Below are 26,070 nucleotides of genomic sequence, written 5' to 3'. Positions count from 1 at the left end.
CCTCCACCGCCCTCTGAGGCAGAGAATTCCACAGACTCACCACTCTCTGTGAGAAAAAGTGTTTCCTCGGCTCAGTTCTAAATGGCTTACTCCTTATTCCTAAACTGTGGCCCCTGGTTCTGGACTCCCCCAACATCGGGAACATGTTTCCTGCCTATAGCGTGTCCAAGCCCTTAACAATCTTATATGTTTCAATGAGATACCCTCTCATCCTTCTAAACTCCAGAGTGTATAAGCCCAGCTGCACCATTCTCTCAGCACATGACAGTCATAGTCTTCTACAACTGACTGACAACCACCCAACCTCCACCACCCTCCCCAGCAGCAAAGATACTAGAGGAGCAGTATCTTTTCCCAGCAGTACATTGCAGATATTAGACCACCCTCTGGTTCCCTCTATATATCTTACAATAAATTACGTCCTCTCGTTTTATTAACAAACTCTAACTTACCAACAAAGGCAGAGGAGGACTGTCAAGTGTATAAAACGTGTGGGAGAAGTATTCATTTGGGACTATCGATGGGAAGTGTTCATGAGAGTGGGTGTTGATGCACGATGCTGGGAGCTTCAGGGTGAACTCAGCACCGCCCTAACTTCCCCAAGCAAGGCCGGGGAAATGAGACATTCTGAATGATTCAGCAGCTGCTGCGGCGGCCGAGGTTGTTGCTGCTGCTGTTGCTGTTGCTGCTGCTGATCTTATAGCAAGGTCTTTGGCTGCTGCTGTTGTTGTTGTTGCTGCTGATCTTATAGCAAGGTCTTTGGCTGCTGCTGCTGTTGTTGTTGTTGTTGCTGCCGCTGCTGCTGGGGGAGTTCTTGCTTCTCCCGGAGTTGCTGGTGTCCAGGGAGTAGTTGGTGCCGGAGTTACTGCAGCAGGATCCCGCTGAGGGAGCGGAGAGCGGAGAGCGGGCCTGGTCGGGGTCGAGGGAGCGGCGGAGAACCAAGCTCGGCCCGGGGACAGAGAGAGAGAGACTCGGCCGGGAGAGACGCCCACAGCCCGGGGCCCGGAGGCTTCAGGAGACCAGGTCGGGCCTACGGTCGGCGCCTCACCTCACCTCACCTCTAAGGTACTTATTCAACCCCGACAGTGAGTTTGGTTTAAGTGTTGCCTCAATGTGGGTTTTCTGCCAGTAACGTTTGGTTTATTATGCCGGTAGTCATTAATCATGAGTTTATCATTAACCAAGAGTTTGCAGATTAATTTGGATGGGATGTGTTGAAGTGAAGGCGAAAGTCCTTGTTGTCTAGGTGTTGCAGAAATTAATTTAGTGCCAGGGAGATGCCGTTTGCTGGAGACCTGTTGTAGCGGTAAGTAAACTGCAGTAAATCAAAGGTAGACACACAATGCTGGAGTAACTCAGCGGGACAGGAGAGAAGGAATGGATGAAGTTTCTGGTCGAGATCCTTAAGTCTGAAGAAGGGTCTTGACCCAAAACGTCACCCACTCCTTCTCTCCAGACCCACTCAGTTACTCCAGCATTTTGTGTCTACCTTGTGTCAAAAAGTTGTGACTGGACGGTGCAGTACTTTATTTTAATGTAGAAAACATTAATCGGGTTCATTTTTGGAAGCTTGACATAAAATTTACATGTGTGTCAAATTAGGAAAAATCTTATTTTGCATGTTCATTGCAGCTTTTTTTTAGACATGTCAGAAATAGTTAAGGAGTAATCCCGTTAATAGTTCTAAAGAAAATGTCACAGAAAATGTTTTGAAAGGCTAATGAAATGCAGGTTTTTCTATATGTTTTTTTTTGTTTGTTTGATTGAAAGATACAGTCCAAACTGACCATTGATCATCCGTTCACACTAGTTCTATGTTATCTCACTTTTGCATCCACTCCCTACACACTCCGGCAAATTTACAGAGGCCAATTAACCTACAGGTCCGTACGTCTTTGGGATGTGGGAGGAAACCGGAACACCTGAAGGAAACTCACACGGTCACACAGAGTACATGCAAACTCCACGGATAGCACCCGAGGTCAGGATTTAACCTGGGTCTCTGGCGCTGTGAGGCAGCGGCTCTACCAGAGGCACCACTCTGCTGCTGCCCCTAAAAGTGAGATTCAAACGTTGCGGAAACCTAGGATTGAAGCAGGAAACTTAGATCTGTAGACTTCCAACTGAATGATTTAGTCTCTGTATCTTATCAGCAGTATCAGTACCGTGGGTGGAGCATCATCTTCAAACTTCTCACCTAGAATGACTCCCGATTATTCTTAAATTGTAAATGTGTACAACCGCTGCAATGGAAACATTAACAGAATATGCTGGAAAAACTTAGGCAGCAACTGTGTGGAAGAAAGGTTGACTCTTTCTCTCTCCACAGATGCAGTTTTGACTTACTGTGTTTTTCAAGCATGTTCTGTTTGTATTTGCTCTTCTGCAAAGTTGGCATGTACTAGATGGTCCAATGGCCTATGCTGCATAATAACTATCCGATTGTGCAAGTGATACTACAGCTATATAAATACATGGCTCTGGGGCACTTTTGTGACTATTACGGGGAATTTGGAAGAGAAGTTGTTGCAAGATGATTGTTTAGCAATAATTTGATAAATGAGACAACCTTGAGCAAAAAAATCAAGGAGTAGAATCAATTTTTGGGTGGAGGGAGCTAAACACAGGAGAAGGCAGAAGACTTTGGTAGCATTAGATGAGAAACTGCAGATGCTCCATATAAAAAGAGACACAAAGTGCTGGAGTAACTCGCGCAGCATCTCTGGAGAGTATGGATAGGTGACATTTTGGGTTGGGACCCTTGTCGGGTCAGGGGTAGCCTACAGGGTCTCAATGTAGTGATAATGCAACCTTTATACAAAATAGAGTAGAGTATTGTGAAGTAGTTCTGAGTACCATACCTTAGGAGGAATGTAGAGTCATACAGCATAGAAACAGACCCCTCTGCCCAATTTGCCCATGCTGACCAAGATGCCCCATCTACATTAGTCCTTATCTGCCCACATTTGGCTTGTATCCCTCTAAACCTTTCCAATCTCTGTACCTGTCCAAAAGTATTTTAAATTATGTTATAGTACTTGCCTCAACTACCTCCGCTGGCAGCTTATTACATATACTTACAACCCTCTATATGAAAATGATGCCTCTCAGATTCCTATTGAATCTTTCCCCTCTTGCCTTAAACCTGTCTCCTAGTTCTTGATTTCCCTACACTGGGGGAAAGAGACTACATTTAACCTAACTCTGAGGGGAAGAATCTGAAGAAGGGTCTTGACTCGAAACATCACCCATCCGTTTTCTCCAGAGATGCTGCCTGACCCACACAACACTTTGTGTCAACCTTCATCCTATAGTAGGGTGACCAAAACTGAACACAATACTCCAAATGTAGCTTCACCAACATTGAAATGAATAAGGAGATGGTCTTGGGGCATTTGAAGAGCGTTGAGGTGGATGGGATCTTAAATGCCACTATTGTATCTGCCTCTAGCACTAGCTCTGACAGTGCGTTCCAGGCACCTGTGTCACAAAAGACTTGCCTTGCTGCAACATGACTTCCTGAACTAAGACATCTCCATTAACTGTCCCATGTTCCTCAGTCTTCACGTCTTTGTCCACGGTAAAAACATAGGAGAAATACTTATTGTGCACCTTGCCCATCTCCTATGGTTGCACACTGAGATTCATTAGGGGCCCTATTTTTTCTCTAGTTACCCTCCTTTCCCTAATGTACATAAAATCTCTCTGGATTTTCCTTAATATTATCTGCCAGAGCTAACCCCTGGCTCCTCGTTGCTCTCCTTAAGAATCTACTCAGTTCCCAAAACTCCTCCAGGGATTCACTTGATCCCCGCTGCCGGTATCTGTCCCATGCCGCCTCCTTTTCCTGACCAGATCCTCAATTTCTACCATCATCCAAGCTTTGTTACTGCCACCTGCCTTGCCCTTCACTCTAACATGAACACGCATGCACTGAACTCTTATCACCACACATTTTAAAAACATCCCACTTTCCAGACATTGATACGAAGTGCTGGAGTAATTCAGCGGGTCAGGCAGCATCTCTGGAGAACATGGATGTGACATTCTTCTTCCCACATTACTTCTTCAGATGTTTCAGGTCCCGACCCGAGAAAGGTCAGCAATCCATTTTGTCCAGAGATGCTGCCTAACCCACTGAGTTACTCCAGCACTTTGTGTCTATCTTTGGTATCAGCTGGCATTTGCAGTCCATTATTATTAGCACTTTCCAGACGTTTGTTTGCCTGCAAACAACCTACTCCAATCAACTTGAGCAAGTTCCTGTCTAATACCATGAAAGTTGGCCTTGCCTCAATTCAAAAATGTACCTTGTCTCTCAATATTGTATCTTTAGAGAGATACATAGAGATGCATAGATACATGCTACATCTATCCGTGTCATAGATTTACTCAGAAGCACAACTATTAGCTACACACTAATGATGAAAAAATAGACAATCCTGGCTTGTAGTCCTTAGATTTGTTTTAATGTCAACAGGTGAATTCATCAAAGTTTATATTATATTGTGGACAAACTGAAAGAATAGATAGAACGTGATGTAGGACAACACAGGAACACCCCCGCGGACCACAATGTCTTTGCTGAACACGATGACAACTTAAACTAATCATTTTTGCCTGTGCATGGTCCATATTACTCAATTCCCTGCATATCCATGTGCCTGTCTAAAATTCTTAATAAAAATAATAATTTAAAAAAAACACTGACCTTCCCTGTTACACCATGACTTCCTCAACCATATTATTCTTGCCGTCATCTGTCTGGCATTGAGTACGAGTCAGGAAGTCATGATGCAGCTCTATAGGACTTTGGTTAGGCTGCATTTGGAGTGCAGTTCTGGTCGCCCCATTACAGGAAGGATGTGGAGGCTTTGGTGAGAGTGCAGCAGAGCTTTAACAGAATGCTGCCAGGATTAGAAGGTGTTAGTTATAAGGAGCCATTGGACAAATTTGATTGTTTTCTCTAGAACGTCAGATGTTGAGAGGAGATCTACTAGAACTATATAATTATGTGAGGCATCGATAAGATAGATATAATCTTTTTTCCAGTGTGGAAATGGGCATAGCTTTTGGTGAGGGTTTAAAGAACATGTGCAGTACAATTTTTTTTTTTTTAACACAAAGTGGTGGGCACACGTGGATATGAGGGGATATGCATCACATGCAGGCAGAGGAGATTAGTTTAACATGGTATCGTGTTCGGCATGGACTTTGTGGGCTGAAGGGTTTGTTTCTGTCCTGTATTACATTCTGTTGAGACCCCATATGGTCTCTCAGCTGGATGCTGAGGACCCCATATCGCTCTCTTGATGAAGGGGATCGTGCCCTGGTGTTCGAGCCAATATATTTCCATTATGTTAGCAGGGCTGCCAACATTGGGTGAGAGTTGAGAGTGAGAAATTGCGAGGGAGTGTAGCAACCGAGGGCGGGGGAGAGTGTGGGAGGCGGGAGTCCCCCTTCCACGGAAGAAAGCTTTTCCATTTTTCAGCTTGAAATTGTGCCATCTGGTGCATACTGTAGCGAGTCTTTTAACTTACACTTGAATGCAACATTTATAATAATAATAATAATAAATTTTATTTGTTGGGCGCCTTTCAGACATCTCAAGGACACCTTACATAGATTAACAGGAATATAAACATATAATCAGAATAAAATAAATAATAAAGACATCACAGAAACACAAATTAAAAACAGAATTCAGTCCAAAAACAAAAAATCAAAAACACAATGTGAAGAGAGAGTTTTATGCTTCAAATTGGATTAGGTATGAATGAGGTTAGGCTAAATTACTTGTCCATGCAGATCAAGATGCCCCATCTAAACTAGTCCCATTTATCCACATTTGGCCCATATCCCTTTAAACCTTGTGTGCGTGTAAGGGTGTGTGTTAGGTTGTGTGTGAGAGTGTGTGTCAGTGAAGCGGTGACAACACCCGGAGTGAGCGGAGACTTGGTGATGCCCGGGAGCGTCTCTCTTTTTCCCCCCCCTTCCCTCCCCGGGAATGCGGGCCGGCCCAGGCACTCTGTGTCCAGCTGGGGTCCGGGGGAGGTGTGGGTCAGTGGCCCGGGGGTCCGGGGGAGGTGAGGGACAGTGACCCGGGTGTCGGGCATCGGAGCGGAGCCTTAGCCCGAGATTCATCCACGTGGCTCCGGAGGCGGCACCGATGCCCCCACTCAACCGGGCCGCTCCGGGCTGAGGTTAAAACTCCACGCGGTGTGGACCAAAGGGGCGGGGGGGGGGGTCTACATTGCCATTTTAAATAGTGTGTGATGGGCTTAAACCAATTGCTCGTTCTTTACGGGGAACCCGCCGACAGAAAACTATTCTCATTGGTCAGTGTAACTTCATCTATCTATCTATCTATCTATCTATCTATCTATCTATCTATCTATCTATCTATCTATCCCGCCTCCGGAGCCACGTGGATGAATCTCGGGCAAAGGCGCCGCTCCGATGCCCGACACCCGGGTCACTGTCTCTCACCTCCCCCGGACCCCCGGGCCACTGACCCACACCTCCCCCGGACCCCAGCTGGACACAGAGTGCCTGGGCCGGCCCGCATTCCCGGGGAGGGGGGGAAAGAGAGGGGAACGCTCCCGGGCATCACCAAGTCTCCGCTCACTCCGGGTGTTGTCACCGCTTCACTGACACACACTCTCACACACAACCTAACACACACCCTTACACGCATTATATATAATGAATAATAAATAAAGTCACACTGACCAATGAGAATAGTTTTCTGTCGGCGGGTTCCCTGTAAAGAACGAGCAATTATATATATATATTTTTATTTGAGCGTGAGAACTTCTGTCATGAGCGTGAGTGTGAGAATTTCGTCAAATGCGTGATTCTCACACTCAATGCGTGAGAGTTGGCATCCCTGTGTTAGCATTATTAAATTGTAGTTCCTGGGAGTTATTCTGCTCTGTCATGTTGCCTATATTACTGCAGTGACTTACTTCAAAGTACCCTATAGCTGTAGTCCTTAAATACCCTGAGGTTGTGAAAGATGCAATATAGAGAGAAGTTAATGGAGAATAAAGTATGCTGTTATAATGGAACTTCCCGTTAAAGATCATCAGGAGAGGGAAGTGGCCAGAGAACATACTGCTTCCTTTTGTGGTTGAATCTTGCAGAACCTGTCATAATACTTCCGTCATATTTCCATTGCTTAACTCTTCGAGTTGCACTTTCCTGTGCATCAATTAGTTTCATGAAGCCGTACAGCACAAAAACGTGCCTTTCGGCAGTGGCGGCGCAGGCTTGCAGCTGCGGCTCGCCTGCAGTCCGTTTGTCTTTTCTGTTTTTGTTTTCTTTTGTCCCGTTTTTACAGTTTATTTCGGTTTATTTAGTTGTGTGTGTGTGGGGGGGGGGTGGGTGTAACATGTTTTTTTACTCTTCCTTCGGGGGGGATGCGACCTTTCCTGCCATATCCCCCGTCTCCGTGTCCGTCTGCGCTGAGGCCTATCGCGGAGCTGGCGGCCTCCAACTGCGACCGACCTCGAGGCTCCAGAGGCAGAGCCAGGACTTTACAACGCGAGGCTGGCCGACTTCGGGGCTGTGGTTGCGGTGCGATCCAACTTCAGACCCGACTTTGGAGGCTCGGCCGCAGGCCAGTGGACGACATCATCGGGAGCTCGAGTTCTGTTTTCCGGAGCTCCCGCAACTACAACTGCGTCCGCTGGACTGGAGGGCGGCAGCTTCGACCGCCCCGGGCCGCGGAGTTTGAACCGGCCCGTTTGCGGATCACGGATTCAGCCGCGGGACTTACCTACCATCACCCGGCGGGGTCACAACATCGGAGGCCTGGATCGCCTCAGCGCAGAGGGAGAGCAAGGAGGGAAGAGACAATGATTTTGGGACTTTAAACTGTGTTGAGTGTTTGATATTTATTCTATGTTATGACTGCAGGCTAAACCATTTCGTTGCACTGAAAAGTGCAATGACAATAAATTGAATCAAATCAAATCAAAAACCTAAGATTGACAAAAAATGCTGGAGTAACTCAGTGGGTGAGGCAGCATCTCAGGAGAAAAGGAATGGGCGACATATTGGGTCGAGGCCCTTTTTCAGACTAAGAATCAGGTGAGAGGGAAACTAGAGGTATGGAAATGTACTGAATAAATCAGAGACAGCACTGACAGACAAAGAGCCCACAATGGTCCATTGTTGGCTGTGGAGGAAATGATAACGAGGGGAAGCAAACAATAAACTAGCAGGCCGAGTAGGGTGGGGGACAGAACGGAGAAAGGGGGAATGCAAGGATTACTTGGAATAAAGGGGTACTTGGCACATTGGGCTTGCCAATTTACCTGCATTACACCATATCCCCCGAAACCCTTCCTGCCCAATATGGGTAAATTTCTGAGTGATTTTATGTTGTTGAAACGCATGCTGCTTCTGTATTTTCTATTATGAAGGTCCACCGGAGACCCCATTGCAATTCCTGTCAACAGGAAATAGCTGAGTGAGTGGAAGATTAATACATTGAGAGAAAGATACTCAACAGTTAAGATTCCCTGCTCTAATGAACTTTCATGTGAGGAAGTGCCACAACATTATACACTTAATTACTTTCCCTTTCTTAGTATGCACTCGGTATTCTCATTACTGAATACAGCGTTATTTTCATCCAGCAACAAAAATATTAGTAACCTGACATATAAAGTTTAGTTTAGAGATACAGCATGGAAACAGGCCCTTTGGCCCACTGAGTCCGCGCCGACCAGCAATCCTTGCACATTAACGCTATCCCACACAACCTAGGGACAATTTACAATTTTACCAAAGCCAATTAGCCTACAGACCTGTACTTCTTTAGAGTGTGGGAGGAAACTGGAGGACTTAGAGAAACGGGGAGAAGATACAAACTCCATAAAGACAAGTATCAAGTATATCTTTATTGTCATTTTCCTGAGTACTCACATACCCAGAGGAAACAAAAAAACGTTGCTCAACCAGTGTCCATTCAGTGTGCAGTAAAAAATAAATAGAAATAAAAATACATATATCATGAACAGATTAAACACTCTACTCTCTGCTAAACATCAACAGGCGTTCCGATGGACAGTGGCTCTGCTGCAGTGTGTCCAGGTTGGTGGTTGGTGCGCGATACTTTGGCAGGGGGCAAAGTCCGTTTATCAGTCTTATAGCCTGCGGGAAGAAGCTGAGGAGCATCCTGCTGGTTTTGCAGCTAATGCTCCTGTACCTCTTCCCAGATGGCAGGATGGAGAATATGTGATGTGATGGGTGGTAGGGGTCTTTGATGATGGAGATGGCTCTGCTGATACATCTCTTCCTGTATATGTCCAGCTGGAAAGGGAGTGGAGCACCAATAATCCTGCTGGCGGTCTTCACAATCCTGTCTAGTTGGTGCCGTTCGTACGCCTTGCAGTTCCCGAACCAGGAAGTGATGCCGTAGGTTAATGTGCTCTCGATTGTCCCCCTATAAAAAGTTCGTAGGTGTGTAGTGGGGAGACCTGCTTTCCGTAGTCTTCGGAGAGGGTGTAGTCGCTGCTGGGCTCTCTTGACCAGTGCTGTGGTGTTGGTCGTGGACGTCAGGTCATCTGACAGGTGGAGTCCTAGGAACTTCACGCTGCTGACCCTTTCCACATCAGCTCCATCGATGTGTAGAGGTGTATGGTGTTGTTTTCCCGCCCTCCTGAAGTCAACCACCATCTCCTTAGTTTTTCCCACGTTGAGAATCAGGTTGTGGGATTTGCACCATCCTGTGAGTAGCTCCACCTCCATCCTGTACGCCGACTCATCATTGTCACTGATGAGACCCACCACTGTTGTGTCATCAGCGAACTTGTTGATGAAGTTGTTGTTGAGTCTAGCAGTACAGTCGTATGTAAGCAGACTAAACAGCAGGGGGCTTAGGACACAGCTTTGGGGCGAGCCAGTGCTCACGGCTATGGTTTTTGATGTCCTACTGCCCACCCTGACTGTCTGCTGCCGTTGCGATAGAAAGTTCAGGACCCAGTTACATGTGCCAGCATCAACCCCCAATAGCTCCAACTTCTCCACCAGCTGCTGCGGAATGATTGTGTTAAAAGCAGAGCTGAAGTCTATGAAGAGGATCCTGGCATAAGTATTTTTCCGATCAAGGTGTGACAGTACGAGGTTCAGTGTTGTTGAGACTGCGTCCTCTGTGGATCGGTTGGCTCTGTAGGCGAACTGCAGACAGCACCCATAGTCAGGATCAAACCCGGGTCTCTGGTGCTGTAAGGCAGCAACTCTACTGCTGCACACCGTGCTGCCCTCTAGATATAACGCGGCCTATCTAACAAATTAAGAGGCTGACAGGAATCCTGGAATCTTCACAAGTGAGAATTCACACTAATAATCAGGTCAACAAACAAGAGTATATATTGCTGGGAATCATAATATAACTGCTAAAGAAAATGTATCTAGAATGGACAAAGAAATTTGATCTTAAATTCCATTGTGCTTTAGTAGTCCACAATCCATAATGGCCTGTAGTAAGTATTCCTCTCGGCCATATGCCAGATCTCGTTTTTGTTTATTCATGGCATGTTGTATAGGGGCAGCACAGTAGTGCAGTGGTAGAGTTGTTGCCTTAGAGCGCCGCACACACGGGTTCGATCCTGACTAAGGGTGTGTTTGTATGGAGTTTGTATGTTCTCCCCGTGACATTGTGGGTTTTCCCCGGGTGTTCGGCTCCCTCCCACACTCTAAAGACATACAGGTTTGTAGGTTGATTTGCTTCTGTAAATTGTAAATTGTCCCTAGAGTGTAGGATAGTGCCTGTGTACGGGGTGATCGCTGGTCGCCGTGAACTCGGTGGGCCTGTTTCCCCACTGTATATCTAAAGTCTAAATGCCTACGGTAAACTGGTTAGGTCATTAATTATTACCCATCCATAATTGTCATGTAAAGGTGAAGGCGAGCTGCTTTCTTGAACCAAATGTAACATGCTACAGAGGTTAGATGAAAGATGCTGGAGTAACTCAGCGGGTCAGGCAGCATCTATGGAGAACATGGATAGGTGACGTTGGTGTTTCAGTTAAATATCAACCATTTTTCTGCTCCCGTTTGGGTATGTAGCTACATCGAACAGCAAATTTCCATTCCCAAAGGACATTCCCCGAGCATTGAACAGCAAGCTTGTGCTGCAAGGAACTACTCGATCACTGAAAATCGAACTCCTGTTGAAATGGAAAATGTTAGAAACACTCAGCTGGTCATGCAATGTCTGTGGAAAAATAACCCATGGGACTTGACTATTGACCCCAAAGAACCACACTGCGAAATTATTAACTAGGAGGCCATTGTCACCAGAGTACCAAGTATTATTTTTCTAATTTCTAAAATATAAATGATGCATAATTTTTCTTTATAACGTGTCAATTCACTGACTCATACCATCCCTTAGCTACAAATTTCACATGTAACATCCTAAAATGGCAGGCTTTAATGGGAATCTGCATATGTGACATCTACTGTGTTACTCTCCTCCGCCATTTCTGTTAACGGTGATGCTTTTAAAAATTATTTTCTTCATTTCCAGGTATTGTTCTATTACTTTTAGAATGGTACATATTCTGTACCCATCAAAGATGTAGATAGAGTGGTATCAATATCTGCAAATTATACCAACATACGAGTTATAGTGAGATCCTTAGAAAAACAAGGGGCATGCCATGACTATTAGATGAGAACATGGAAAATCTGCAGTAGGAATCCATTATTCAAGCTTTTCAAAATAAAAAGAATAAGACCGAACAATTGCAGCTAGAAGAACAAATTAGACAATTGGATTTAGATAATGCAAAAGAGCCAACTATAGACAAACACAACAAGATAACAATACTGAAATTTAAAGTAAACAGAATCTTATCTGCAAGAGTTATAAGACTATTTCAAATCACAAAACAGGAAAACTTTGAATTCGGTGATAAACCACATAAACTTTAAGCACGTCAACTGAAAAAAACAGGAAAAGGATCATGCGATTCCAAAAATTAAATCAGATAAAGGTGAATTGTTAACGTTACCTAAAGATATTAACAAAAGATTTGCTCAATTTTATCAAAATTTATATACATCCAAAACATCAACAGATAGCACTAAAGTCATAATTTTTTTGGATAACTGCAACCTCCCAAAACTCAATCTGTTGGAACAAGAGGAATTAGGAGCTCAGGTCTCGATTGAAGAAATTGAAGAGACAATAAATTCACTGAAGAACGGTAAAATGCCAGGACCTGATGGATTTAGTAATGAATTCTATAAAAGATTTTACGAGATAATCTCACCACGCTTACAAAAACTGTACACATACGCTTTTAAAGAACAGACATTACCAGAAACATTAGCAGAATCAACAATCGAACTTATACCTAAAAAAGATAAAGATCTAGAAGACCCTGGTTCATACAGAGCTATCGCACTGTTAAATACAGATCAGAAAATACTAGCGAAAATCTTAGCAAGAAGATTAAGCAAATATGTTAGTAAATTAATAAATGCGGATCAAACGGGGTTTATACCCAAGAGCCACTCATTCAATAATTTGAGATGTCTTTTTAATATAATGCATTCACATAAAATTGAAGAGGAAGATTTATCAATTATTTCACTGGATGCAGAAAAAGCATTCGACCAAGTAGAATGGGAATACCTCTTCAAAGTATTGCAAAAATTTCAAATGGGAGAGAACTTTATCTCATGGGTAAAATTATTATATGACAAGCCCATTGCTAGAATATTGACTAATAACATACTGTCTCCGAAATTTCAACTATCCAGGGGCAATAGACAGGGATGTGTACTATCACCCCTGCTATTTGCTCTTATGATAGAGCCCCTAGGAGAAAGTATAAGAACACATCCCAATATCCATGATTATAATACTAAACACTCGAAGAATAAAATATCATTATATGCAGATGACGTACTATTATACATTACAAAATCGCAAATAAGCATACCAAATATATTAAATTTAATAGAGGAATTCGGTTCCTTTTCAGGATATAGAATAAATTGGAACAAAAGCGAAATTATGACGATAAAACCTCAAGAGCCGACACACCTTTTAAAATTTCCCTTTAGAATCGCTACAGAAAAATGTAAATATTCAAATTACCAGAAAATATAAGTCTTTATTTAATGCAAATTATATGCCCTTACTTAACAAATTAAACGGTTTGATTAAATTTTGGAAAACACTTCCGATGTCTTTAATAGGCAGAATAAATGCCATAAAAATGATTTTTCTCCCACAAATTTTGTATTTATTTCAATCAATACCAATATACTTACCTAAATTTTTTTTTAAACACTCGATTCTTACATCATAAATTTTATTTGGGATTATAAATCACATAGAATCAAAAGAATACACTTGTGTAAACCCAAAGAATTCGGTGGACTGGCACTGCCCAATTTTTGTACTATTATTGGGCAGTGAATATAAAAAAAATAAAAAAATTTACTGGTTGGACAATTCTGCCCAACAGGTAGACTGGATAGTAATGGAGAGAGAGAATTGTTCTCCTTTTAACATAGGAGCGATCCTTCTCTCCCCAATAAAACTGAATAATACAATATCCAAGAAGAACCCAATTATTCATAGCACAATACGAATTTGGAAACAAATAAAACTAACTCAAATTAAGAAATCTATCGCATCTCTCTTCTATAGTTAATAATCCGTCGTTTAAACCATTTATTATTGATAAAACGTTTACTCATTGGGAAAGAATAGGAATTAAAATGTTTAGAGACATGTATGAAATGGGAAATCTCTTATCATTCCAACAATTGCAACTTAAATACGACCTGAAAAGTAATCGGTATTTTAAATACCATCAAATTCGAGATTACTTGAAAAAACATACACAAGAATATCAAACTCTGACCTCCGATCCATTAGATGAAGGCATGAATAGAAAGGTGGAATCAAATAATTTAATATTATACTTGTATAATATCATTCTAAATATAGAAATACCTTTGTCAGATGCAATTAGAAGAGAGTGGGAACAAGAACTATCTATAAAAATTCCGAAAGACAGATGGGATAAATATTTGCTATATGTACACAAATGCTCGATTTGTTAGACATACCTTAATTCAATTTAAAATGTTACATAGACTATATTACTCTAAAACAAAACTGAATAAAAATGTTCCAAATGTTTCTCCCACCAGTGATAAATGCTTATCTCAAGACGCAACTATAGCACACTCCTTTGTCTCCTGCATAAAACTCCATAAATTTTGGAAATACATTTTTGGTGTCTTCACAAAATTATTTAAAATAAAATTGGACCCCAACACAGAATTGATTATTTTTGGAACAATGGAAGCCGGCTTGGAGCTGACTTCGTTCCAAAATTCTCTCCTTAACTATGGCTTCATAACTGCAAAAAAACTTATACTCAAACGCACCCACCCCAACGCTTAAAATGTGGATTTCAAGCTTGTCCGAAATGTTACACCTCGAAGATATGAGATTCGTCCTAACAGCTAAAGCAGACCAATTCCTAAAGATTTGGTCTTCTTTTATCGACTTATTACATTTATATGGTGCAACATAACCCTGGAAATTAACTGTTTCAGAACTGGGTGAGGGGTGTGGAAAGATATGAAGCAGGTATATCCCTTTTCCCTTTTTTTTTTTTTTTTTTTTTTTGTTCCTTTTTTTTCTTCCTTTTTTTTTCGGTTTTTTTTCTTCTCTCTTTATATCTTTGCGGGGTCTTTCTATCTATTCTTTCACGAACTTTCAATATCACTACTTTAGTTAACTTTCTCTTCTCTTTTCTGCTTCTGATACTCTTGGATTATTAAATTTAAAACAAGAAGTTGTACACAAAATGTATTATGATATACACGGTTTATACTACTGTACATTGCTTCTAATAAAAATATTTATATTTTTTAAAAAAGGAATCCAATATTGTTAAGTGTGAAGAGTGTTTAAAGGGAAACTCCATTCACTGGAGTTTAGAAGGATGAGGGGGTTCTTATAGAAACATATAAAATTATAAAAGGACTGGACTAGCTAGATGTAGGAAAAGTGTTCCCAATGTTGGGCGAGTCCAGAACCAGGGGCCACAGTCTTAGAATAAAGGGGAGGTCATTTAAGACTGAGGTGAGAAAAAACGTTTTCACCCAGAGAGTTGTGAATTTATGGAATTCCCTGCCACAGAGGGCAGTGGAGGCCAAGTCACTGGATGGATTTAAAAGAGAGTTAGATAGAGCTCTAGGGGCTAGTGGAGTCAAGGGATATAGGGAGAAGGCAGGCACGGGTTATTGACATGGGACGATCAGCCATGATCACAATGAATGGCGGTGTTGGCTCGAAGGGCCGAATGGCCTCCTCCTGCACCTATTTTCTATTTTTCTATGAAATCTGACTGTTCATTAACTAGGAATATGCTCGGTGCTGTGCTGGAGGCGAACGTGTTGAGAATATAAGTTCATTGGACATTAAAGAGAGCAACTCCTGTTGATAAGGATGTAAACTGGGAGCTATTCGAATTCTAGGGTTTATGAGATATAAAATAGAAATACCCAGAGGCATTGATAATATTTATAATAAATAGAAAAAACTTAAAGAAGTTTGGGTAACAGAATTGATTAGATATTCCTGTGCATTGCATGTGGAAGAGTTATATAGATGTAACAGCTGGGAATATAGGGACAGAGTTAGTCCATTTATCATGTTAACCATTCAGTCAGCTCATTTATTTACATTAACTTGTTCTCTCTCTCACAAGCCCATCAACTGTCCTGATTCTCATACCATGCCCATCTTTGGAATATGAAAGGAAACCAGAATGCCCAGGCATTTAAAAGGAGCACATGCAAACACCACCTAGTCAGCACCCAAACTAACGATTGAACCAGTGTCTGTGGACCTGTAATAACCACACAGCCACCATGCTGATGTTAGATCATAATTAATTTGTACTTTAAATTGATGTGACTAAATACCTTAACTTATGTTAACTGTTTTTTAAAACAGAATTCCATTAACATAGGTGAGGGGTAAGATTTAATAGAAATCTGAGGGGTGACTTTTTCTACACAGAGGGTAGTGGGTATATGGAACCAGGTAGTTGATACTACTGGTACTACAACAACTTTTAAAATATATTTTGACGTACATAGAAAGGTTTCGAGGGATAATGGCCAAACACGGGCAGGTGGGACTAGTGTAGATGGGGCATCTTGGTCGGCATGGGCCAGTTGAGCCAAAGGGCCTGTTGCCTTGCTGTATGATACTACTTCAGTTTTGGTCTCCATTTTTATACCTTGTTCTAAATGGGCTGGAATTTGCTGAGAAATGTTGGTACTTGCGCACGGAACATCCAGGACTTTTCCACAGAAGTGTCACTACGTTCAGGATTCCTGCCTGCCAGTGGAAGACGAACCTCTTGGCTGCTTTGTACTGCATTCTCTTGGCTGCGTCTGATTTTGAACACCACAGCTGCTCTGTGCGTGGGGACCCACATGATGCCAATTTGGCTCAACTGGCCCATGCTTGCCGTTTACAGCTGGCATCAAACAAGTTAATGATAGAAAATCTGGAAAAGATAAGTTCATACTAGTTGCATGTCAGTGGCTAATCGCTCTGGCCGCTTGTCTCTGGCCCTGATGACAGCACCCTTTCCCTTGGATGCCGCTCTGATCCCTATCACTGGCTGATAGGCCAGGGGCCAATCCACAGCTTCATTGGTAACATTATCAGGCAACTGAATCGTCCTACCACAACCAGTGAGCAGTGTTGAACTACTATCTACCTTCTGATCACCCTCGGACTATCCTTGACTAGACTTTGCTGGCTTTACCTTGCACTGAATGTTATTCCCTTATCATGTATCTATATACTGTAGGTACACAAAAATGCTGGAGAAACTCAGCGGGTGCAGCAGCATCTATGGAGCGAAGGAAATAGGCAACGTATCGGGTCAAAACCCTTCTTTCGGAACGTTTCTTCGGCCCGAAACGTTGTAAATTGTCCTTCGGGTGTTAATGTGTGGGGATCGCTGCACGGTGCGGACTTGGTGGGCCGAAGGGCCTGTTTCCACGCTGTATCTCCAAACTAAACGAATAATCTGCTGCAGTCAAAGTAAACAAATGGACGAGAATATGCAGGACAGAAACAACCCATTGAATGAATGACTGAAAACTTTATTGTCACATGTGACAAGTCACAGTGAAATTCTTTGCTTTCCCCCCCCCCCCCCCCCCCCCCCCCCCCCGCGCCAGTTCTCCCTTTGTTCTTCCCCTCCCCCCTCCTTCACGGTGGTCCCCCCCCATGTCGGGTCCTCCTTCGTTCCTTCCTCGGCAGCGATGTCCTTACTTCACATGTCCGTCTTGCCTGCCGCGCCGACCTCTCCACAACGCTACCGGGTCCTCTCCTGAGACCTTCAAGGTGCCAACCCAGGCCCCAGCCGTGAGCTCAGTCGGCCGCTCCACTGAGACCGCTCGATCGAGATTATTCCAGAATCTGATGATATGTGCTTTCATGCTTTGGTGTCTTCAGCCGATGGGAGAGGCGATAAAATGGAATGACGGGGCTGTATACGCAGGGAAACTTGCTTGAGTAATGGACTGAGCTACATCCACAACGCTCTGCAATTTCTTGTGGTCTTGGACAGGGCTGTTGCCAAACCAAGCTGCGATGGAGCAGTTGGCAAGAGTCATTGGACACATGCCAAGATTTCTTCGTCTTCTGAGGAACTAGATGCATTGCTGTGCTTTGGGAGCCATAGCTTCATTATGGTTGGTCCAGACAAAGAAAGCACACCAACTCAGAAAGCTTAGAAAGTTCAGCATGCCCCCAGCAACTCTCACTAACTTCTACAGATGCACCGTAGAAAGCATTTTATCGGGATCCAGTACAGCATGGTTTGGGAAATTGGACAGAGTTGTTGACGTAGCCTAGATTATCTCGTAAACAAACCTCCCATTGATTCCATTGATACCGCCTTGGCAAGGCCACCAGCATATTCAAGGACGTGTCTCTCCCTCTGCTCCCTTCTCCCATCAGAGAAGAGGTACAAAAGCGTGAAACCGCACACCTCCACATTCAGGGACAGTTTCTTCCCAGCTGTTATTTGGCAACTAAACCATCCTTTGACCAACTAGAGAGCGGTGCCGACCTACCATCTTCCACATTGGAGACCTTTGGACTATCTTTAAACCGGACATTACTGGACTTTACCTTGCACAAAACGTTATTCCCTTCATCCTGTTTCTGTACTCTGTGGACGGCTTGATTGTAAACATATAGAGTCTTTTCACTGACTGGATAGCACACAATAAAAAGTTTTACACGGTACCTCAGTACATGTGGCTATACTAGAGTAAACTAGATAAGCTGTTGTTGAAGAAGGAACTGCAGATGCTGGAAAATCGAAGGTAGACAAAAATGCTGGAGAAACTCAGCGGGTGCAGCAGCATCTATGGAGCGAAGGAAATAGGCAACGTTTCGGGACGAAACCGAAGGGTTGCCTATTTCCTTCGCTCCATAGATGCTGCTGCACCCGCTGAGTTTCTCCAGCATTTTTGTCTACCTTAGATAAGTTGTTGGTGCCTTGCAGCTTGATGCTCTCGTCCATCTCCACCTGACTGGGCCATTGACACCACATTATTCTCTGTGCTATTCTTCCAATGCGTGTGAGTTGAGGTAGTCTTCAGTCTCTTCTGAATGCAGCATAATCTATTTCATTTTTAATACTAGTCTTTTGTCAATTTTGCCTGTCCTGTGCTGATTGTTACCACATGGAGGGAGGTGATTGAGTTCATGAGGCTGTGAATGTTTTTCTGTGTTAAAGTTGCTGATCAAATGACATTTCTTGTGCTTTGGAAAACTAATTTTGTGAAAGGCCAACATTATTGCGCTGGATCTGAATGTGCTTTTTTTGTTCAGATTTTCCTATGTGAAGATATTTTGATAAATGCCATTGTTTCCATTTTGGCTGACTTTCATGGCATTTATTCTAACTTTATTTTGACTTAATCATGGAAGAATGATTGTAGCAACTCCAGCTTTGCTTTGGCAGTGGAAAATGAATGAGGTGTGAATGCCAAGGTCATATAATTGAAAAATGTTGCAGTTCAAAAGTATGTTTTCTTTGCTTCCCGGGCTATCATTTTCTCCGCCACCTCTCCTCAGGTAAATGAGGTGCTACGAATTGATGATCACCAGTCATTCTCAGTCACTGGCTAAACATTGCTGTTCTACCTACGCCCATGTGTTGTCACAGAGCTCCAGTCTCTTCATGTGGTGCAATGAACCATTTTATTTTTTAATACTAGTCTATGGTCAATGTTGCTGATTTTGTGCCAATTATTACAACATCGAAGGAGGTAATTGAGTTCATGAAGCTCATCTTAACACACTGCAAGAGCAGCCTAGTCTGTTCTAATGGTTACCTGTAGCCCTTCTTTTTTCCCCCTCAAGTATCTACCAAATTCTCTGTTGAACGCAACATTTGAAGGTTTAGGTTTATTATTGTCACGTATACCACAGTGATAAGCTTTGTTTTGCATGCTATGCAAATAGATCAGATATACCATACAGAGGCAAGGCAAACTCAAGTGTGCAGGAATGAAAACTGCAAATGCTGGCTTTTGACACAAAAAGCCGGAGTAACTCAGCGGGTCAGGCGAGGAAAGGAATAAGTGATATCGGGTTTCGACCCGAAACATCTCCTGTTCCTTTTCTCCAGAGATGCTGCCTGGCCTGCTGAGTTGCTCCAGTATTTTGTGCCAAACTCGAGTACAATAGGCAGAGCAAAGGGGAAGATAAGAGTGCAGAATATAGTTCTCAGCATTGTAGCGTCAGCATTTGCATGGAATCCACTTCTGACCTTTCAGGGAATTCCAAATCGTAAAAATGTAAATAACTTCCCTTTATGCATTTTCCATTTTGAAGTCCTGGTAATGATGAACTTGTGCCCTTCGCTGTTGTAATGAAAGCACCCAGAGATGCTGCCTGATCTGCTGAGTCACTCCATGTTGTGTTGGTTTTTGCTAAGGGAAATAATCTGAGTTTTTCAGTCCATCCACACAACTAAAGTCCCTCTTGCCATTCTGCTAAATCTTTCCTACATCCCTTCAATGGCCTTCACATCTTCCCAGTTGTGTTGACGGGAATTGGCTGCAGTTACTGTGGAACCGGAGTTTCATGGGGGTTCAATCCTTTTCTCAATCTGTCCCACCATTTGTGTAAAGACACACACGGCTCACTCAGTTCTTGCACCCCCTTCATCATTGAAAATTCCTATTTTGCCGTTGTGCCAAAACATTTACCACATTATGTGGTGCATTTTAATGTGACTAATTACATTTTTGTATTGAAATATAAAATGAGTAGTAGTGATAGAATCCAGAATAGTACTAGTAGTAATATTTAAATAATTTTCTTTGCCACAGAAGGCTGTGGAGACAAAGTCAGTGGATATATTTAAGGCAGAGATAGATTCTTGATTAGTACGGGTGCCAGAGGTTATGGGGAGAAGGTAGGAGAATGGGGTTAGAATGGGAATGAGATAGATCAGCCATGATTGAACGGCGGAGTAGACTTGATAGGCCGAATGGTCTAATACTTCTCATATCACTTATGATCTTATGAAATATGAAATGAGTAGTAGGAGGATAAACCAGAGTAAATCACAGTTGGTTAGCATCCGTCCATCTGTGAGAGATGATGGTGCGGCTTTGACGTTGTCCTGCATGGAGTGGGGAATGTTTCATCTGTAGTTGCATGTCCTGCTGTGGCTGACCAGACCTCTATCCTTGACAGGCAGAGCCTCTCAGGTGAAGTTGTCTCTGGCCATTGGATGGAGGAGTGTGTTGTTATGCCTCCAGGGTCCTCAACCATATGTTGTGGTGTTTCATACCTGCCTGGAGGTCCTTTCTCCACCACCCCCGGTCCTCAGCAACTGCTTCCCAGCTGTCAGTGCCAATGTTAAAAATGTGTCACGTCTTTTAACCTTATCCTTATTGAGAAGCTTTGGCCTCCCTCTTGGCCTTCTTGCTTTGGCGACCTCCCTGTGTAGCACATCTTTGGGGATGTGTACATTTTCCATCCTGTGCACACGTCCAAGCCAGCTGAGATGGTTCTGTTTGAAGGGCGCAGGGATGCTCGGCATATTGGTCAGGGAGAGGACAGATTCATTGTTCATTTTGGCCTGCGAAGAAACCCCCAGAATGCGTCAAAGATGGCGGGGATGAAAATTATTCAATTTCCAATCTTGATGTAGGTAAGTCGCCCATGCTTCACTGTTGTACAGTAACCTGCTCAAACCACAACCATCCTTGAGATATTCAATTAAAATCTGGTATTTAATAGATGATCACCTTCCAGTCCGCATTCAAGCCGGCATTATGTTCCCTTGAATGTCAGTTCATTTGACTATTCTCCTCCCTAAGGAATTTCAAAAATTGACTGTCTATTTAAGTTTCTCCTAATAGAATCATACAGCACAGAGAGGCACCTCGGCTCAACGTGTCCTTGCCAGCCAAGATACCCTATCGTTGCCCACATCCCTCCAAACCTCCAACCGTAAAATCTGAATCATCTTAAAATGATGCCGACCTCAGTTATGGCCTTGCTACCCATTCAAAATAATTTTCAGTATCTATTCTGTCATTCCTCTTTTTTTTGTTGCATGTTTTAATGAAATCTCTTCCAAAACTTCAGTCGGCATGAGGCAATCCAAGTAGTTTGGTCTTAGGCCACACCTTTGTCTGAGGAATCAATTCTATTGAATACAAACAGCAGGTTAAGGGCAGGATCTTGCCACTCAATCTCGCAAGCTTGCTCCGACATTTAATATGATCATTGCTGATTCAATTGTCACCTGAGCTCAGTGTTCCTATCTACCCAGGATATTCTTTCACCCCCTAACATACAAGCTTCTGGAGAGAAAGAATAGGTGACGTTTTGGGTCAAGACCCTTCTTCACACTGAAGAATATTAACTCAATATCTCAATATTAACTGTTATGTATACCATCACACCCAGATTCCTGTAAGCATCAACTTCTTAACCTCAATGTTGTTGAATGGATTTGCCAATTTAGATAGGGACTCGGGTGTGGAAGATGAGTGTACTAAGGAGGGGAAAGGAACAGGGTGACAGGGGGACGGGGGGAGCTGGTTGTAGAAATGTGTGAGCACTGAGGTGAGGGGTGTTATTATTTGATATTGGAGAATTCCATGTTCATGCCGTTGGGTTTGTAAGCTACCCAAACGGAATACGAGATGTTGTTCCTCCACCACCCCTCTCGCCTGTATCCACCTATCACTTGCCAGGCGCGGTCTCACCCGCATCTTTTTTTCCACTTTTCTCCCCCCTACTCCAATGAATCTGAAAAAGGGTCAATTTTATGTGTCTCCAATTGAACAATATCTAGCATTGAATGGTCTATGAATAATCTATCCACTATGGTGCAAGTTTCAATGTGCAAGGATTTGTCTATCTGTGCTTGATTCAAATGCAGTAATAGAACCGAATTTAAGGAGTTTGAGTGTTGACTTGGTCATAGAGGGTGAACTGTAGTGGTGGAGGGGTGTTTCTCTGACTGGAGGTCTGTGACTAGTGGTGTTGCGCGGTATATAAACTACTTAGACAAAAATGTGGGTGGGTGGATAGTGTTTGCAGATGATGCAGACATTGGTGGAGTTATGGATAGTGAAGAACGTTGAAGAAAGATGTGCCAGGATATAGATCAGTTTGAGATATAGGCAGAGAAATGGCAGATGGAGTTTAATTGTTTAAAGTGTGAGGTGTGGGAGATCAAATGTGAGGGAAAGTATATAGTAAATATATCTAAATTAAAAGGACCTATATAGTAAGTGGAAGGATCCTGAGGAGAATTGATGTGGGTCACCCATTTCTTCTCTGGAGCGAAGGAATGGGTGACGTTTTGGGTTGAGATCCTTCTTCAGGCTGGCTAGAGATAAGGGAAACGAGAGATATAGACTGTGATGTGGCGACTTTGGTATGATTCCTGGAAATATTATCAACAATGGAATATTTGTGGGGAAGACATTAACTCATTATATGAATTTAAGTTTAAATTAGTACATTGGTAAAATTTGGATGTGAATTTCATTTGAAGAAAAATTGCCATGTTTTTACGATGTACAAATGATGAGCATATTATCCATTTATCGTGGTCGCAGGGGAGGGTTGGTCCCCAAACGCAATATTCTACCACTCCCTATAGGTCCCAAGAGAGATGGGAGGGGGGGGGCTCGTGGTCGCGGGGGGGGGGGGGGCTCGTGGTCGCAGGGGGTTGGTCCCCAAACGCAATATTCTACCACTCTCTATAGGTCCCAAGAGAGATGGGGGGGGGGGGGGGGTAGAGAGGGAGGGGAGGGGGGTAGAGAGGGAGAGGGGCAAGGAGGGGGGTTGGGACCCCATCATCCTCCTCCCCTCACTCCCATCCCCTGCCCCAGGGCCTACCCATGGTCGCAGAGCCAGTGCCAGGGCCTGGACATCTTGAGAGCCCATTGTGTGATGCATCATCACTGGACGCTCTCTGAGAAAGCGGTTTTGGCTTTTTTTTAAACTTTATATCATGAATAACTTCGGAAATATAGGTCGGAATGCGACGGGAATATGTTTATTGCTTCGACGGGGAAAATGTGAGTAGAGTATGTGAAAATGGAAAGGCTGTGGCATAGCGATTGGAAGAAGACAGGAAAAAGCAGAGCAGAGTGACACATTGCCAGCACAAACAAAGGGTTTTAGTAATATAGATAATAAAGGGAACATCAAGCTCAGAATCTGCTGCATCTGGTTCCCAATATGATCTTCTTTTCATCAGTGAGGAACACTTGCACTCGGTCCATCAAGGCCTGCTGGATCTCACCGTTCAGATCACTTCTCTGTATGGCTAAATCCTGTAGAACTCTGAAATTCTAGAGTGGCCTCAGGGATGCATTATTTTCCACCCTAAACTAAAATGGCTAGAGGCGCAAATCTTCCTGGCAATGCTGTTGATTCTGTTTGTCCACACCTCAAAGCAAATCCCAGACTAGTACTTCTGTAAATCTGATGCTTGAGAAGCAAATAAAGACAAAGTGCTGGAGTAACTCAGCAGGTCTGGCAGCATCTCTGGAGAACATGGATAGACAATGTTTTGGGTTGGGACCTTTCAGACATTGTAAGAGGGGGGAGAAAGCTGAAAGAGATGTGAGGTTGGGACCTAGGCAAGTAGCAATGGATGCAGGTGAGGTGGGGCAGATGGGTGAATAAAGGCCAGAGGTGAAAAGATTAAAAAGGGGGAGATGAGAGAAAAACCATAAAGCCAGAGCAAGGAATACCGGTTAGAAGGTGACGGGAAGAAGAGAAGAGAATTCAATATTAATATTGTTGGGGGTGTAAGCTACCCAAGCGGAATATGAGGTGTTGGTCCTCCAGTTTGTGTGCGACTTAATTCTGGCAATGGAGGAGGCCCAGGACAGAAAAGTTGGTGTGAGAATAAGAGTTAAAAGGTTTGGCACCCGGGAGATCCAGTATGTCTCGGCAGGCCAAGTGCAAGTGTTTCGTGAGATGGTCACCAAGTCTACAATGGGTCTCGGCGATGTACAGGAGGCCACATTGGGCACACCAGATGCAGCAGATAAAGTTAGAGGATAAAGTTAGATAAAGTGGGAGGAGTGGATGGAGGTGAGGCAGGAGGAAAGAGGCATTTCCTGTGGTTGCAGGGGAAAGTACTTGGGAAAGAGTTGGTTTGGGTGTGAAGGGATGAGTTGAGGAGGGAATAGTCTCTGTGGGAATGGGTGGTGATGTGAAGATGTGACTGGTGGTGGGATCACATTGAAGGCGGCGGAAGCGAAGGCTTGTGGTGTAGGACCAGGGGAACGCTATCATTATTATTTCGGGGGGGGGGGGGCAGGGGAGGTGAAATAAGAGCGGAACTACGGGACACAGAGGAGACGCAGGTGAGGGATCCATCTACGACAGCAGGGGAAAACGATATTTACTAAAGAACGAGGTAATCTCGGATGTCCGAGAGTGGAAAACCTCCTTTTTGGAGCAGATGCAGCAAAGCAGAGACAGTAAAATTGAGAGTAGGTTGGAGCGTCTGTTCTTTACTGAAGTAATATGGAGCATTCATTTATTATTCGGGTCGAGACCCTTCTTAAGAGGCAACCCAAAACCAATTCCTTCTCTCCAGAGATGCTGCCTGCAAATGAGTGACTCCAACATTTTAAGTCTATCTTTGTTTAATCCAGTATCTGCCGTTCTTTCCACATTTATTAGTATCCTTTGTCATTGTAATCCTCCCCATTATACGTACAATTATGAGGAGATTACCATTATGTTGAATTAGACAGATAATTATATTCCACCAGGTGGCGCCACGATGGCAGCCTCGCCAACAGTCTGTCTGTCTTTTTTTTGTTATTTTTAGTGTGTTTTAAAAGTTTGTGTTAATGTTCTCTGGTTTGTTTTATGTGGGGGTGGGGGTGGGGGGTTGAGGGAAACTTTTTTTCAATCTCTTACCTTGACGGAGATGCGATTGTTTTCCGGATCGTATCTCCGGACGCTCTGCGGTCTAACATCATGGAGCTGGTGGCCTCGCTCGGGAGCTTGATCGGCCCGACGCGAGGGCCCAAACGCCATCGGCTACGGGAGCCAAGATCGTCCTGTCAACAGAAGGCTCGAGGCCCGACAAAGAAGGGAAGAGATTTAACTTTTTTTCACCTTCCATCACGGTGAGGAATGTGGAGGAGTCACTGTGGTGGATGTTCATGTTAAAATGTATTTTGTGTGTTTTGTTGCTTTTTATTGGTATGACTGTATGGCAAATTAAATTCCTCGTATGTTGCAAAACATACTTGGCTAATAAATGGTGGACAGAAATGCTGGAGAAATTCAGCGGGTGAGTTTCTCCAGCATTTTTGTCTATCTTTGATTTTTCCAGCATCTGCAGTTCTTTCTTAAACACTTGGCTAATAAAATATGATTATGATTATTTTAGTTTTAGGAAAGACTTGACTATTTTAATTAACTACAGTTCAAACTCCATAGAAGTTCTGAAAGCAAGTTAGATA

The 26,070-nt window shown here is 43.4% G+C and overlaps 1 protein-coding gene across 1 annotated transcript in view; it reads left to right on the top strand.

Moving 5' to 3' along the window:
* The first annotated feature begins 760 nt into the window (after positions 1-760).
* The window catches only part of LOC116990692 (TNF receptor-associated factor 1-like), a 64,311-nt gene continuing 39,001 nt past the window's right edge, over positions 761-26,070 (top strand). Inside the window, exon 1 of the mRNA XM_033048614.1 lies at positions 761-1,065. The gene's annotated coding sequence lies outside the window, so the exon portion shown is untranslated. The remainder of the gene's footprint in view (positions 1,066-26,070) is intronic.

This window comes from Amblyraja radiata, chromosome 32 (assembly GCF_010909765.2).
Source record: "Amblyraja radiata isolate CabotCenter1 chromosome 32, sAmbRad1.1.pri, whole genome shotgun sequence".
Lineage (NCBI taxonomy): Eukaryota > Metazoa > Chordata > Chondrichthyes > Rajiformes > Rajidae > Amblyraja > Amblyraja radiata.
This window is presented reverse-complemented; position numbering and strand designations above follow the sequence as displayed.